Source organism: Anser anser (assembly GCF_964211835.1).
Source record: "Anser anser genome assembly, chromosome: 4".
Lineage (NCBI taxonomy): Eukaryota > Metazoa > Chordata > Aves > Anseriformes > Anatidae > Anser > Anser anser.
Genome location: NC_139724.1, coordinates 24,851,241 through 24,866,897, shown reverse-complemented (window position 1 = coordinate 24,866,897; position 15,657 = coordinate 24,851,241). Strand labels below are relative to the sequence as shown.

The following is a 15,657-nucleotide window of genomic DNA, read 5'->3' as shown; positions in this document are numbered from 1 at the left end:
TTCTACCACTGAAATTATCCAGTGATCTTAGGTAAATACACAGAAATGATTAACCTTGGAGATGAGCATCTCTGATTCTTGGTCCTTTTAGGGACCTGGGAAATAGAAAACTAGTTTTAGTTCTGTTCTATCTTTTTATTGTTTTCTTCCAACTTTATTTGTTGCTATCAGTAGCTTAATTTAGTGCAAGACTAATAGAAGTGAGTATGACAAGACTAAGGTAAATATTAGGTGTTCAAATTTACATGAGGAACCTAGATTTTCTCAGTTCTATTTGTAATCCCCATTGGATTTATTAGGCAAGTAGGAACTAGAAGGCTACTGTCAGGCAGGAGGAATAGAAAACGTCTTCTGGCACCCAATTTCTCTTCATTTTACTTGCATAAAATAAATTTGCTATGAAAACAGTAGGTCTGTTGCATATTGGGTTACAAAGAGAAAATAAGATAAATTCTGACGGGCTTGTATTTGAAATGGAAAACAAGCTTCCTCTTTATTAAAACAACAAAAACAAAAACCATCAGGACACAAGAAAGTGAACTGCAGTGATGGCCTAAATCTTTTTTCTGCACCTCTGTTCTGCAAAGTATCTAATGGGGGAATACATTTTACAGCCGCATAATGCTCTTTGGCAGAAGAAATGTCAGGAAAAAAAGAACAAAGTGAGAAGGTGGTAACTTCCTTTCGCTGTGTTGCTCCATGGTTTAGTAAGATGAAGGGCATTATATCCTTATGCTTTTATTTCTACCCATATTTCTTATCCACGTTCCTGAATTCTTATAATATTTTTATTTCCTCTTGTATTTATAGTATCATCTATATTTTGAACAAGTATATGCATTTTTGTTGCCCTAAACACTACTTTCTAATATGATGTATCATCTGCTAGAAATCTGCTGTTTTCCTTGCATTTAATGGCTGTTAAGCCCTGACGTGGCTTTGAATTTTATTAAATTACTATTGGTAGGGATTATTAGGAGTAAAAGCTTTTTAATTATTATTTTTTTTCTATTCTGAGAGGTAGTTGGAATAACTCTTTAAGAAGACAATCAGTAAACAAGCCCAGGACCACCTGGAAGAGCAGAGGAGAGCTGCTTCCCCAGTGTCATGTTAGTTTCCATTTTCTCTTAATTTGCCACTAACATCTGATCTCTCTCCCCTTTACCCTTCTATCAACTCCACACCAAGTGTGTTCATCTTTAACTTTATTCTTTAAGTTTTGTTCTGTTCTGTGGAAATGCTTGGACCAGCTTTTCCATTTGTGAGATTAATTCTTTCTTACTCCCGTGCATACATATCTGATACAAGATCTCTCTAACCTGATATCTTTTATGATTTCCACCTGTAATTTAACAATCCTTGTGGGCAAAAACATCTGTGGGCAGCCACTTGTAGCACATTACTGGCTTTGAATTAGACCCAGCATAATTCAGGAATTTGACTTGGGATGACTCAAACTTCAAGTAACTTCAAGAATTGATATTCTTTATTACTTAAATTGAAAATGCTTATGGTCTCAGTGGCATTAAACAAGTTGAATGAATAAGTTACTTAAGGGAAAACAAGCTAGATTTCAGTATCTGCTGTTTCGTGTATGAGAGAGGTAACAGCTATTCCAGTAAGGATGTGTGTATTTGTTTTGTTTTTAATTGAACTTGCTCAAGTAAAACAACAGTTCTGGCATTTTATGCCATTATGATGCATGTGCTATCCTAATTAAAACTATTTTCAGCTGGCTGTAGGTATTTTACAGTTCTGCTGAAAAATATTGATGCAACCTAATTACATAGCTCTTATGTCTTAGTTATGTTCATGTGTTACTCACAAGCTAGTTAAACACATTCAACTGCAAAGTTGCCAGCACAATTTTTTGGAAAATGTAGTTAAAAAGTAAAGGCATGGGGATTTAAGTAAGGATCCTATACCCAGAAACAATTTACTTAAAGCATTTTTCATTGACTAGAAATTTGCATTATGAGCTATTTTGTAAGTTGTCAGAGCCTTACATGCAATAGTTGAAATTTCAACAATGTAATGTGTTATTTGTTGTAGAATGATGCCAAAATTTGACTCCTTGTGTCAAAACCAGAAGAATTAAAAACTATTATGAGCTCTATTACATATGTGGTAGATTATGAGCCAAGTTTAATATACAGTATTGAAATGATGAGACTAGTTTAAAAATCTAATACCGAGTTTGTCTACAATTTCAGAAGCTAGTAGGAGGACAAGGACACAAATGTAAAGTGGCTTGACTTTACTGTAGTCGGTTATACTACAAATTATATGCATATACCCTGGCAGCATGTACAGGGTGATCCAATGTTAATGGGTGGATGTTCTGGTACTTGCACATAGTCTTACAAAGATAAAATTTTAACCTTAGTTCATAGTGAATACTAGGAACAAAATATGTGTGAAGTTTAACTGAAGCCTCTGCATTTATTTCTGAAATTCATCTCTGTGTATTTGGAAAATTGATCTGATTTCCATTTACTTAGGGTCTGAGTCTGATGAGCTGAGGGTGAGCGCACAAAGGTAGTGTCAGCGAGTACTAGCTATGATTTTTCTAAATGGTTTTGTACTGTCAGACCTTTTGAAATGAATGTTTCTACTCTTCTTTTTCTGGGTGATTTAATGAGCTGCTGCTTCTTAATCGTGTTGGATGATGAACATCAGGTCTGTAAACCTAGAAATAGAAAAATGTCTTAAAGGTTTTTTAATTAATACAAATTTTACACATGTGCTGGCTGTGACTGAACAAATAACTAAATAGACTTCAGAAGGAGATTAGATAGACACTACATTGATGTATGTTGTTTGCCAGTTTAAGAAGAGAATAATTCCTTCTTTCTCTTGAGCTTTAAGGCTGCTCATTTTAGCTATTTTTTTTTTCCCTTTGGATGGTAACAGATTTTATTTGCCTTCTTATTTGAAACTTCAGTTGTCATAGTCTCTCTCAGTAGAACCTAATGGAAAGTATTGGTGTGAAGTATTAGTAAAACGATCTAAAAGCTTTAAGGAGTTTTGTTTGTATGCATGATGGAGAAGATTAAAATTCTATATTCAAAAACACATTGTGAAACTGTTTACTTCTGGCTCAGAAAACTCATATATATGAGTAATTTAGAAATCCAAAACTTGCTTAAAGCTTTTTGGATGTTTGAATATTTAATGCTTTTTGGGCTTCTAAACCAATCTTGTTGCATTAATCCTGACTATGCATATCTTAAATGAAAATTAAGAACATCCTTTAAGGGTAAAGATTTCAGTATCTCTTTTTTATTATGTGTTGTATGTATGCATTATGTTTTATTATGTTTCGGAGGGGAAGGAGCAGTAGACTTCCGAACAACTTGTTCTCTTGCCTTATCTGGAACGTATACGCAACAATGATGTCCCAAGAGAAAAGCCTGCCTTGCCTTGCTGTTAAGTAGTCTGGGTTGGGAGACTGCAGTTAACAATACAAACAGAAAAGCTAAGTCTTTCTCTCCTTTCCCTGTGAAATACTTAGAAGCATAAATTCTTTTGGATTTTGTTTTGATGTCAACCTACAAGGTAGTTTGAGTTGGTTAAATTCTGCTTTTTTGTATAGTTTTTATTCTTTGAAATTATTGATACAAAATGATAAATTATTTTTTTCAGTCTGAGAATACAAGGAATTTGGAAAAACATCAGTAAAATTGGTGAACAACTCATTAGATATGGTACCTTTTTATTCTGCATGTAATGCAGAATGCACTATGATGTGGAGTGAGCCCTCTAGAAGAGTGTAGCATAGAGAAAAGGGTTCTACTCAAGTTGAACCTGTAAGTTCTTAGCAAAAGTGTTTTCAGTGTTCCTGCAGAATTCAAAGTCTGATTCAGGGATTTTGAGATAGATTTCTCTATTCATTTCTCAAAGGAACCGCTGGAACAATGAATAATATCACATTTTTCCCTTTCTGAAAATGAGTAGGAATGATGACAGGAAATGGAAAGGGAATGAGTATGAGGATATTAATGAGGAGCAGCTGTAGGCCTCAGGTTATTATGAAGTTAAACCTAGAGAACATCAGCAAAAAGAGCTGAAAGGCTCTGAGGTTATGGGAGGTAGAGTAACCTAGAAGGAACTTGAGTGGGACCAGAAAGGAAAGAAATGATGAAGAAGTATGTGGCTGCTGACAATAGACAACAGCTGGAGCACCCAGAGGATGTTGACAGAAGGTGCTGCAGGGGTAACAGCAGCAGCAGGAGAAGCTCAAGGGCAGTGAAAACACAAGGAGCCAAGCTATTTGTGACTTGTCTAGGACAGATCTACAAACAAGTGGAAAAATGAAAACCAAATAATACTGTGAATGGGTATTTGGTATGAGCTCCTTGACCTGTCATACAGCCATTAAGACAGTTATTTTTTGTTTACCAAGGAATGCCTATGGTTTTTAAGGCAAACAGCCATTATGGTAAGTCTTTGCAAACGATTTGATTCAGATTTGTAGTGTTCTGAATACAGTGTGAGCAATGCAGCATTGATTAGAGAGAAATTAATTTCAGTAAGTCTTGGCCTGTTTCACTATATTTTTGGATACATTGTGGATACTAATATGCAAGAATTACATTTCATAAGTTCTGTGGCTAGAGAACTACCTATATTTATAATACTTCATAGATGAGTTAATCCAATATATTTAATATTTTTGTCAGTTTCCTTAGAAGTTTTTAGAAAAAAGGCAGTAAATTATTGACTTTAATATTATTACACCCATATAAATATATAAATATAAATTACACTCACAAAATAATACCAGAGTCTGGAATAATACAGTAGCAGAATAATAAGGTACTGTTAGCTTTCTTTTTGGATTACAACATCCACATAATATCTACAGAAACCACCTCATTATGTGACTTGGTTATGCAGCTTCCAAAAGTAGGAAAAGCATAGAAGTGTTTTTTTCAAGGTTTTATTTAAAACAAAAAACTTGTAACATGAGTCTGCTAAATAAAAATGGTACAACAGTAGTGTAACCATATTCAGTAGCTGCTTTTTCACTTGCGTCTTCTTGAATAGAATCTGAATATATTGAATAGGACAAAAGGAATATAAAAATCTTTAATAATGTAGAAGGGTACTTTTTTAACTAGATTGTGATTGAAAAGATGACATAGTAAAGAAAAATATGAAAATCTTAGTATACAACATTTTATTCTAACTTATTTAATAACATTTAGAAAGAAAGTAGCTTGACATATTTACAAAATGTTCCTTTTTAAAATATCATGAATGCACTGGTTGGAAGGTTCGTAATATTTCAAAACCAACCCTTGTTATATTTTCTTGGAATATGTTATTTTTTGAGTTTAGTAACATTCTTTTGTACTTGTGGCTTTTTTGTGATGTTTATGTGGAAGACCACAGAATCACATGAAATACAGTTTGTGGATGTCTGACATCTGTGATGAGAGAAAGTTGTAGTTCACCATGCATTTTTGTGTGATTTTTTTTTGTTGTTTGTTTTGTTTTGTTTTGTTTTTTGTGGTAACTCTCCGATATCGTTTTAGAAATTGGCATTCAAGTTGGAACAATTGCTTCATTACACTTCAACTGTTTTCATTCATCTTTCTTAAATACTTCAGAACTAAATTTACATTGTGTGGTCAATTTAAATACTGCTGTTACTTTATGGTGATCTATGAAAATCTTAGATGAACCTAAAGTCCAATAGTTTTTTCCTCTAATCAGTGTTTGAATGTGGCCTTAGAACAGATCCATGCTATATGCAAATAGCTTGAGTAGGATAGCTGTTACCTCAGCCTTCATTTCCTTATCTTAATATTGGTATCCAAGAATTGCTGCCTTCCAACAGATGAGGTGATTATTTGAAGTGTTAAAAGAACATCAGTATGTCTTAACTTGAATAGAAGAACTTTAGTTCTTCTTTGCCTATAACAGCATATATTCTCTTCAGAAGTCTTATACCTGCATGTACCCTTCGCTAGAACTCACTTAGCTCATATATTGCATATTTTAAAATAAGATGATTTCCTGCGTTCCATCAGTCAGCAGTTATGAATTGTCATGTTGATTTGCTGGAGTGTTCCTGGATTTTTGGACTGTGATGTTCTCATTGTAGCATGTCCCCTAAACTCAGGCCTCCTCAGGAAGCCCTTTGAAAGTTTATAATGGAAACATATCTGTTTTATCAGAAGATTGTTGAAATTGGATGTTTCCAGCTTATATATAAAAACAAAAGCGCACTCACACACACACACACACACACACACACACAAAGCAATAGACATGACCTAAAAAGTTTTTTTTTTTCCTCCCAGATCATAACTTCTGATTTAACCACAGTTACAAGCGAAGAGACCACCCCCAAATACTTGTAGCTGAGATTCAGTAGTTCCTGTTCTGCAGGATATCCAAGCTGATCCAGTCTGCAAAACAGATTAAAAGGAGAACCTGCTGTAGTTAATCTTATAAATAATAATTGATATGAGCTTTTACTAACACAAAGTGAAGATTGTGGGTTTTTTCCCTAGTATTATTTAAATGACATTACAGTTTTTGTCTACCTATGAGCACTGCCTGTGAGGTTGCAAAAGATAAAAAATGGATGAAGAAAGAAATCTTTGTAAAGATACTATGACTTGATATTTTATATGTCCATCAATGATATGGACATGTTATTAGTATTGTTGGCCTGCAGTGAAATTGGTTGTTATTTAAATCAGGGGATGATACTATTCAGTCCTTTTCTGAGATTTTTCCTTAGATTGTCTCAAAGGATGCATTTCAGAGATGACCACAGAGTAAAGACTAGAGTTGAAGAGATCTCATTGCAGTAGAAAATTGCTCATATACATGTTAGAATTAAGTTCAGACTTGTGAGTCAAGCTGCCTGTTCTTGTTTCATTTCCACTGAGATTGTAAGTAAATATTTGCTTGTTTTCTAGGTTTTTATTTTTTTAATTTCACTTTAGAAGAAGCTGTGTTCTATTTTTGGGGGACAATATGAATTGGGGACTAGATATCAGTTTTCCATGCTGTAGTTTTTTTGTTTTTAACTAAAATCATGGCTAATTCAACTAATTCAGGAAGCTTAGACAGGGAGGAAGGCTTTATAATTGTTTAAGTTCAACATCTAAAGAATCAAAAACATCAGCCAAAGTTGTTTAATGGCAAAAACTTTTACTGCAGATTTTGAGGGACTAAAATAAAGCAACACTTTCCCCAAAAATGTATCATATGAAGATCAAAAATAAAATACATAAATGCTGGCCAATTTTCTTTATTAATTGTGATAGTAGTTGTTAAGCACTCAGGATGTATTTCAAATTCTTGTCTCTTGGGTTTATGTTGTGCAAATACCCAAGGAATTGTCCTAATTATCAAGCTGTCAAGTATTCTGAGTCTAACCTCTCCCTGTCTTTTTTTCCTCTCCTTAATCCTGTTGTAATCTTCAGTAAATTCTGTAAAATTAGAGAAATGTGAAGAGAGAATGACTGCATACTGTTATTTCTCCTTTTCTAAAACATGTAGCATTTTTCTTCATATGAAGTAAAGATACCTGTGCAAAACTGGGAGATCCTCTGTTATAGTTTCTGAAAAACAAATGATCCATGTACATGTTCCTTTCTCTATTTGGTATTAATTTTGCAGGCCATATATCTTTTTAAATAAAAACTTTATTCTTGGAGACTGCTTTTATTCTGGATTTACTGAGCTCTACTCTCTTTGAAGACCTTACTACTTGTATACCCTTCCTCCTTTGGTCTCTCTGGCTCTCCCCCCCCACCCTGCTTCAAACTTAACCTATTTGGCTCTTTACTTTGAATTTTTGCACACTGTTCTCTTAGAATTCTGCAGCTCATTGGCTTTGCATCTCTTGTTTATACCATCTAGTTGCAGAGGAGTATTTCTCTCAAAGGTGCCATCCATTTCTCTTCATGCTACTGTGAGATAATATATTCATATTACCTTAGGCAAGTATAGTCTTTCTCAATATCATTTCAAGTGGAAACAATGTCTTAAAATAGACTGATGTGATAAAGGGAGAGTTTCCAATCATATGACAGCAACTATTAAAATAACGTTGTTATATAACATATATACCACTGACCCTTTTGTTGTAATGGATCTGCCAAGCACCATCATGCTACTGCTCTGACAATCCCACAAAATCTTAGTCAAAATGAGGTTACCCTGATGTACATAGCCCTAACCTGAAGTCTGATAATGAAATCTCTTGTTTAGGTTTGGAAGTCAGACTAAAATAGATCAATCTTATGTAGGTTAGCCTTTATAAGATAATAAATATAATTTTTTACTGCCTACCACAATTAAAAGTTGGAGATTTAGTCATTAACAAACACGTTAACAAAGGAGGTGTATTACAATAGCAGCTAGAGGGGAAATCAGTTTGGCTTTGTTTTTTTCTCATTTGAAAACGAAATGAGAGAAGAGTTTTCTTACATCAGCATTAGAACCATTGGCAGTTAAAGGACAGGAACATCTTTGTGTTCACCTCTGTGCACATATCCCCTCCTTCCCCCCCAAATACACACACACGCTAATGACAAATTGCAGCTACGAGCAGGACAGACAGAATACCAGTCAGGGCAAGCTCTCGTGTGTTGTAAACAATATACTTGTAATTTCTAGTGTGGCTGGATGAAAGATACTTTACAGGCACAAAAGGTCTAATAAATATTCAAGTGTTTTAAGGAGAGAATCTACACACACACAAGCTTCTGATGCATAAGACACCATTCACAGGAAGCAAAATGATTAAAACACAAGTACAGCTATGCAGTGTGCTTTTGCATAGCGCAAAACTGATAAGGTCATATTTTACATAGAAGCTGAGATTTTATCTGGAGGTGCTGGCAACTATCTGGACAGGTTTCAGCTAGTTGCCAGCTCCTCTGTGTTATAAAGTCGGTCCCACTATTTGGACAAAGCTTGAGGTATCAATTTAGTTATGTTAGAGGCTGCAGTTAAGCAGAGTGGTATAATGATTCATTTTTTATATCTCTCTCCAGTTGTGTAGGAGAATTGCAACAACAGATTTTTTATGATAGTGTGCCTACTGTGAACATACCATCATGCTAAAAATATTGTCTGAACAAAATAGATACATGGCTGTAATTAACAACTGTACTCACTTTATTCTTCCTTAAAAACATACAAAAGTGCTGTTGAATAGCTTTTTTTTTTTAATTTTCCGTCTACTCCTTTCACATAGTCCAGATAAATTCTTGAAGTTTATATAGTGTTGTTAACAGAAGTTCTGTCATCACCAGAAAGGCTTTTCTTTTTAAACTCCCACATGGAAATTGTAATGGAGCCAATTGCTGCTCAGATAAAAGAAATCTAACATTATTTTTCCTTGGTAATAATTACTTTTGAAAGACGTCAAATTTTGGTCTACTTTCTCTGCTGATTTGGATTGTTCTATTGATGAAGCTTTATTAAAAATAAAAAATCTTGAAATTAGGAAGATAAAATGTCCAAAGTACTGGATCAATTGTTAATTTCAAGGCTCAGTGATTATTTCAAAATATATACTGGTTGGCTTAGCTACATCTATAGACTAATATCGACTTTTTTTCTGAAACTTCTTTTTTTTTTTTTGGTATAACAGTAAAAATTTTTATTCTTTCAGGAGGGTGACTTGAAACATTAAGTTAAAGCATTTTTATTTTTACTATGATGACAATGAAGGTGCTTTTCATTTTATAAAACGTCTAATTTTATTTCTTATTGTTTGCAATAATTTCTTCCTGGAACTACAGAATCAAGTTCTCTCCATCTCTGCATTTAAACCAATGGAAACTTGCAGGATTAAAAAGCTGCTGTTGCTGTTAGCTACCATGTTGTTGCTACTCTGAGCCTTTAATGCCTCCATTCAACAAAGCCTGTAAGCACTTCCATACCTTCTAAATGCAAGAGCTTTTCTGAGATCAGTGGGAATAATGTCCAACGTAGATGCCCTAGTGAAAACATTTTTGTGAAGAAAAAGTTTGGAAGAATCATAAGGATGAAGTCTGCACTAAAAGACATTTTCACTCCATTGTTGTTTCAAAATCTAACTGCAATACATTTAAATCATATTCTCTGTAAAAGAGACAGCAGATACTTCAGCTAGCTTTGGGGAAATCTCATCTTATTCATAGAACATTTTTCTTTTATGAAACTGTTAAGATATAGATTTTCTAGTCTGTAGAGAAACAATACTGTATCTTAGAATATCTGAGTTGGAAGGGACCCACAAGAATCATCAAGTCCAACTCCAGGGTATCTAGGAGTCTCATGAAAATATGGCCTAGCTTTTTGTTTTCAGCATGTTTATGTATGATGGAGGGGGAGAACTGACCTATAAGTAGTCTATAGAAATTAGCAGTTGCTCAGACTCTTCTGTTCAAAAGTACAGATTATGTTGACATCAAGCAGTTAATAACTTAGACAAAAGGTGCACCTTGTACAGGAAGTTAGCCCATAAATCAATAGAGCTTTTATAAAGGGGAAGGAAGGGGTCCAGAAAGAGGAGGATGGTTACTATATTCCATAATATTAATATTTAACTAATTCTTAAATTCTACTGAAGTGGAACAGAAAGAAGGTAGTGTCTGTGCTTGTGCTTTTCAGCTGTGCTAGCTAAGATACTTAGAGCACAGTAGGTGGTATCCTTCCTACCTTATAAAAGGAGAGCTCAGTAGGTACGTGGGACTACTCCAGTTATGCAAAACATTGAATTGGAGTAAAGCAGCTAGCAATATACAGAGATGACATAAACCAAAGTTAAAATAAAGGCTACTGAATATATTTAAACCAAGGCTAAATCATAGAGGCTTCCCTTAAATCAAGCTAACCTTCTGTATGTTTTCTCTGATGAAGCCTCAATAGATGCTGTCTTTCTTTATGCTTCTTGCATCATGTTACTTAATGTACTCCACTAAGTAGTCTCTAATATAAATTTCATAAACTTTTCACCTTTAAAGCAGCATCTAAAACTTTTTTCCTTCCCTTAAACTCTTTTCATTTAAAAGCATTGTTTCATTCACTTAGAGATGCTTTTTTAGTAGAACAAATATCCTCTCCTGTACTTAATGACTCTTTGCTTCACTGATGATACAGCTTTTGGTTTTTACTTTCCTCTTCACTTATGTACCTCCTTGATGTTTTTTGTATCTTTGTTTCAAAAAAAAAACCAAAACATATATATATATATAAATAAAAAAATCTTATGGCATACCTTTTCTGTTACCATCAGTGAGTAGATTTGATATAAATCTTGCCTCTATAGAGATCACCAGTAGAGTAAAATATACAAAGCAAAGCTGTGGATTCTTGATCTCTTGTTTTCAGGAAACATAGGGTTAATGTACAAAAGGAAAGAATTAGACAAATACAAGTCCCTGTATTCAATATAGGGTAAAATGAGGTTTAATGGGTTGTTGTATGCAGGTCATAACTCTACACAATCTTATGGCTGTCCCATGAAGCTAATAACATTTTCCAGCAGGGAAGAAAATGTGAAAACAGTCATGGTAGTGAGGGCAATAACTAAAACTTTTTAAAATTAAGAATATAATAAACACTTCTGTTCTAATCTCTCAAATGTATGTCTTTTTAGATCTGACAATTCTAAAACATATGGTCTCAATATCAGACATTGTACTTGTGAACTAACACTCAGCTAACTGCCAGGTGTGAAACCAGCAAAGTACTAAAGCATGCCTAACTTTGTGAAGGATGTAAATTGCGATGAAACAACAATTGATTTTAAATATCACTGCTCATAACTGTTCATAATTGCATTTTGACTTGTCTCCTACTTTGTATTATGTAAAATTTTGAGGACAACAATACAGTCTAGAACATGTTAGTATAATTTTTATGTATTGGATGAAGATGTTGATTTTTTTCTGCTTGTTTGTAAAGAGGCTCAGATCAATCTGTTTCGTCGTTACAAGGGTTGAGTTCCTATTTTTATGCTTCACAGAGTGGAATGCTTAAGATGGGTGAGGGAGTAAGGAATATTTACCACGTGGAAGTGCTTTCGATGGCACAAATGTAGATACTTACAGAATTGAGTTTATAATCTAAGGGCATTTGATATCTGAAATCTGTCTCTTGAAATGACATGCAATTACATTCAGTGAAATTTAGGTGAATAATTTAAGCTTCAGATTAGCTGATTTGTTAGTTTGTGCTTAGATGCTTAGGTTTGAGACGGCTATGGTATAGGTGCCATGCGTCATCTCTTACCCTAAGCTTATTGGTTATTCACATATTACAACTTTTATTAGCATTGCCTGTAAAACTAGAAATATGATTCAGGTTAAGATTAGCACCAAAGAAAATATTTACTTTAGGTTATGGTTACGTGAAGAAATTATAAACTCAGATTTTCAATGTGTTTCTTAACTTCACTACAGCTTTTAGCTATTTTTTTTAAGCTTGGTGGTAGAATAAGCTAAAACTCCTGATGTGGGGAGGTATTTATGGAAAAATAGGAAAATAGGTTGAATATCCTGAAATGTGACTAGTTGAATGACAGTAACAGAACTCATGGAAGAATATGTTTAATATCTGGTGCTAATGATGAGATAGTGTCATTAATGAGACAAGTGCAGATTTCATGGTGGAGCTCTTCGAGAAGCTTCTTTCTGTCAGGGAGCTCTTGCAACAGCTTGCTTTCTCACCTTCTCATTAGTAACTAGCAACAAAGTATTTGCTAGATGACCACATCATATGACCACATGAGAAGGGAAGGCAATTAATACAGAAAATGCAAAACAGTCTAATCTTTAAGAAAATAAGTGTTTTGTTTACTTCTTTTCTTGTATGCTCCTTAATGTTTGAACTTTCAGCACTGGAAATCTCATGCTGGCTTGGGTATTTCTGTGTTGGTAATTAAACAACGTCCTCTGAACTTTCCTGTGTAGCTCCAAGTAGGAAATTTTTAACTGATCTTAAAGCTAAAACTTGAGTCTTGCCATTTGATATTCAAGGTTTGCTGTAGTATACATATATAGTAGGATACAAATATAGTAGGAAAATGTTGCCTGAGACAAACCCTGAAATTAATGGCCGTGTCCAACCAAGTTGTTTACAGGCTGTGGCTGAAGAAGATAAAGTTGTTTAAGAATCACAGTGAGAAAAAGCACTTTGTATACCTCTGCAGTTGAAATACTCTCTAGAAAGAGAAGGGGACTGGGGAGTGGGGGAACAAACACCCTAAAGCAGATTAACCTTGTGCTGTTACAATAACTTCCTACACAGATGGCAGAAGTGTCTTTTTTTCCTTGGGTGCTTAAACTGACTCTTCTCCTTAGACCACCCTTTTCAAAACCAAAGGGGTAAGAAGGGTACAGTTTTGCAAAATTAAATTGATTGCAATTCAAGACTGGAAGAAACACAGCATGCCTTTAATTTGCACTTCCACTCAATGTGTGAGTTACATTCCTAATTTTCATTGTCCATTGATGTTCTTTTAGTAAGCTTGGTGCAGCAAAAGCATTAGTTATTTCACTCATTTTTCATTCTGCAGACTCAGTCCTTACTGCTATTGTAAGTTTAACACTTATTTATTTGGTAGTATCTCCACTAGTTTGCTTACGTCAGTTTTGTGATCAAATAGTTCCGTCAACTGATTAATTCAATAGATGAGAATACTTGGTTGTATTTCAAATATTTCTATGATAGTGAAAATTAATGCTGTCTTGCTTCTAGTGCATTTTTATTTAGGTTACACTTGGAAAAGTTGCAGTGTTCCCTGCCATGTACTCAGTCTTTAAATTTGCCTGTCCCAGTGACATGAAAACATATTCCATTACTTTATTACATATCTGGTTTCATTATCTTGTCTAGTCCAGCTATCTGGTTTAACATATTCAAGTAACTATTTTGAAGACTCTGTATATATAGACAGCTATTTTATTGCACAGGGAATCTTTATGTTCACATTCTATAGCTTTTGTTTTTATTGAGTTTTTATTGTCTTTCAAAACACACAGCTTTTTGTATATTTTTATGCAGATGAAGACCTCTTTCTCCATGTAAGTTTTGGTCCAAAGGATCTATTTTGCTAGCTGTTTTTTGTTTATGTTCCACATCTTTTTTTTTTTTTTTTTTCCTGCAAGGACTTTTTAAACCTCTATTAAACTTTATATATAATGTGAAAGGACCTTTTATCCTAAAAAAAAAAAAAAAGCTTTGTAAGTCTTTGAATTAAGCATTAACCCCTTTGTTTAATTTACAAATTTTTGGTGCTTAGGCATTAGTTATATTTAATTATATTATTAGATCCTAGAAAAAAACACTGGAATATTATTTACTACCCTTTGTATGTTGGATCAAGAGGGAAAATTTCAAAATATTAAAGTATTTTATTGCTATGATATGGAAAAAAAATATGACTGTAGAATAGAAATTTTCATTAAAAAATCATTCTTCGCTAACTTATTTAAGCAAGAAACTGACTGATTAGGCTGAGTGGAGTTCTTTATATCTAGCAATTAAACAAAAAAGAAATGATGAGGAGGGTGCTGTTGCTATTGCAGATGCTGTTAAAGAAGGGCTTCATAAATTAAAGGAATTGAATTTGTCCTTCTGTGAGATCAAACGAGATGCTGCTCTAACTGTTGATGAAGCTATTGAAGATAAAGCAGAGTTGGAGAAGTTGGATCTCAATGGTAACTGTCTGGGAGAAGAGGGATGTGAGCAACTGCAGGAGAACCTTGAAGGCTTCAATATGGCAGCTGTGCTGGGATCTTTGAGTGATGATGAAGGGGAAGAGGAGGATGAGGAAGAGGATGAAGAAGAGGAGGAGGAGGAAGAGGAGGAAGAACAGCAACAGCTTAAAGAGAGAGGACAGGGAGAACAGGTCAATAATACTTATAATGGTACGTAGTGCTTGAAGAAAATTTAATGCTGTCTGACAAAAGAAAATCTGTTTACTCTTTAGGAACTTGGTCTTACTGTACTTAATTATTTAAAGTTAGTATCAGAGTCCATGGCAGTCTTTTTCCGAGTAGACTGCAAGAACAACTTTACAGATTGTAACACTGTACAAGCATAAGAGCTAAATTTTCAATGCAACATTAACATGATTTTAGCAGTTTGCTTTTTATTTTGATTTTCAAGAGTTCCTCTGTGGAAAATGTAGGTATTGTTGATCTTCTAAGCCAATTTTTAGTTTTAAGAATGTTTCTCCCAATTCATGTGTACCCTGTTTTCTCTCCCTCATTTCAATTAGCTGACTCTTGCTCTGTCTCATTGCTCCTCTTGGTGCTTAAGTCTCTGAAACTATTAAAATCTGTTTGGGAAATGCAACCTGATAGTTCCTTCTAGGCCTACTGTCACCAACACTTATAAATGAGGCTCTAGGGGTTGCTATTAGAGAATTTTCTTTGCAGGCTTTAAAGCAAAGTGTCATCTTCACAGCCTAGGGTTTCAAGTCCTGACTGCCATGGGGGGGGGAGGGGGGAAGGAATCTGTGAAAAAGCTTTTGGAGATGTCATTTGAAGAAAAAATTCAACTTGCTTCTTTAAAACACTTTTTTTTTTTTTTTAAATGTTATGTATATTTAAAGAAAAAAAATGACATTGTTCTAAAACAGTAAACTTTAAAATGTTCTGTAAAATATGAATTTTTCTTTTTAATATC

General features: G+C 34.1%; 1 long non-coding RNA gene across 1 annotated transcript in view; it reads left to right on the top strand.

Annotated features, from left to right (window-relative positions):
• LOC310899227 overlaps positions 1-15,657 on the top strand; it is a 128,270-nt gene that overhangs the window by 33,047 nt on the left and 79,566 nt on the right. The gene's annotated exons all lie outside the window — the stretch shown is intronic.